Source organism: Anopheles coustani (genome assembly GCF_943734705.1).
Source record: "Anopheles coustani chromosome X unlocalized genomic scaffold, idAnoCousDA_361_x.2 X_unloc_55, whole genome shotgun sequence".
Classification (NCBI taxonomy): domain Eukaryota; kingdom Metazoa; phylum Arthropoda; class Insecta; order Diptera; family Culicidae; genus Anopheles; species Anopheles coustani.
Genome location: NW_026525165.1, coordinates 67,501 through 69,516, shown reverse-complemented (window position 1 = coordinate 69,516; position 2,016 = coordinate 67,501). Strand labels below are relative to the sequence as shown.

General features: G+C 49.3%; 1 non-coding gene across 1 annotated transcript in view; it reads left to right on the top strand.

Annotated features, from left to right (window-relative positions):
* The first annotated feature begins 1,914 nt into the window (after positions 1–1,914).
* The window catches only part of LOC131270753 (5.8S ribosomal RNA), a 155-nt gene continuing 53 nt past the window's right edge, over positions 1,915–2,016 (top strand). The window contains exon 1 of the ribosomal RNA XR_009179769.1: positions 1,915–2,016. This exon is cut by the window's right edge and continues 53 nt beyond it. This is a non-coding gene — a ribosomal RNA (5.8S ribosomal RNA).

Here is a 2,016-nt window from a genome sequence, read left to right as displayed (position 1 = left end):
ATACTTAGAGTACAAGCATAAAGGAACACGGACCAAGCCGTACCGAGAGAATCGGTACTAGAGCCCTCGTGGTTCTACATTGAGAGAGCCCTCGTGGTTCTCATTAGGGGCTTTATGCAAGTCGTACTCAATACTGTGGTGTGAAGTATAAAGTATAGAGTCCTCCACTGGTCCACGCTGCTCCGGCGGTCCTGGGTAAGATAGTTCATTCTAGCTTGCCCTATGTGGAAGAGGACTCAATACCCTACCTGTTGAGCTTGAAACAAAGTCATCACTTGGGCATGCTCATATTGCCATACAATATTCCATTATCTACTAATGAGCATGCAGCTATATGATTATAACCTGTAAACGATTACCCCGCCGTAGTTCAGCGCTTCAACCAAGTGATGACTTCAGTATGGCTAGTGTGTGAAGTATAAAGTATAGTCCTCCCCTGGTCCACACTACTTCGGCGGTCCTGGGTAAGATAGTTAGTTCTAGCTTGCCCTATGTGGAAGAGGACACCATACTTAATACTGTGGTGTAATGAACAAAGTATAGTCCTCCACTGGTCCACGCTGCTTCGGCGGTCCTGGGTAAGATAGTTAGTTCTAGCTTGCCCTATGTGGAAGAGGGCATACAAGACAAAGTATAGTTCTCCCCTGGTCCACGCTGCTTCGGCGGTCCTGGGTAAGATAGTTAATTCTAGCTTGCCCTATGTGGAAGAGAGCATACATGAACCAAGAACGAAGGTTAGATCGAGGAATGATTCGACAACTAACCGATGGTATGAAATGTGAAGAATTCAAGCAAGCACACAATCAAGTCATCACTTGGGCATGCTCGATAGCCAACCCTATGACATTAACCTAGTAGAGCATGCGAAAACCAATATATATGTAAACGATGCCCCTCCCTAGTTCAGCGCTTCAACCAAGTGATGACTTCAGAATGGCTAAATCAAATCGGTTCAAAACATACCATCGGTACCCTATTGAAACACACAAGTCGATATCAAACCTCATGATTGTGTAGTCCTCCACTGGTCCACGCCGCTTCGGCCGTCCTGGGTAAAATGGAACATTCCAGCTTGCCCTATGTGGAAGAGGGCACATTACTCAATACTGTGGTGTGAAGTATAAAGTTCAGTTCTCCCCTGGTCCACGCTGCTTCGGCGGTCCTGGGTAAGATAGTTCATTCTAGCTTGCCCTATGTGGAAGAGGACACTTCATACTTCGTCTCTAAGCGGCGGCTTGACTCCTCCCTACGGGGAACGGGTTTACGCGCACAGCGGCGGCTTACGCACTATGGCAGTCATGGATGCCTTACGTTTCTATGAAAAGTGTGTTCCTCCCCTGGTCCACGCTGCTTCGGCAGTCCTGGGTAAGATAGTTAGTTCTAGCTTGCCCTATGTGGAAGAGGACACGTAGACTTACTGTGGTGTGAAGTATAAGGTTCAGTTCTCCCCTGGTCCACGCCGCTTCGGCCGTCCTGGGTAAAATGGATTCATCCAGCTTGCCCTATGTGGAATGAGGACACTTTATGCTTCGTCTCTAAGCGGCGGCTTGCTCCTCCCTACGGGGAACGGGTATACGCGCACAGCGGCGGCTTACGTTATGGCAGTCATGGATGCCTTACGTTTCCATGAAAAGTGTGTTCCTCCCCTGGTCCACGCTGCTTCGGCAGTCCTGGGTAAGATAGTTAGTTCTAGCTTGCCCTATGTGGAAGAGGACACGTAGACTTACTGTGGTGTGAAGTATAAGGTTCAGTTCTCCCCTGGTCCACGCCGCTTCGGCCGTCCTGGGTAAAATGGATTCATCCAGCTTGCCCTATGTGGAATGAGGACACTTTATGCTTCGTCTCTAAGCGGCGGCTTGCTCCTCCCTACGGGGAACGGGTATACGCGCACAGCGGCGGCTTACGCAAGTTAGTCACCCTCGGCAGTGGATCACTCGGCTCATGGATCGATGAAGACCGCAGCTAACTGCGCGTCATAATGTGAACTGCAGGACACATGAACATTGATAAGTTGAA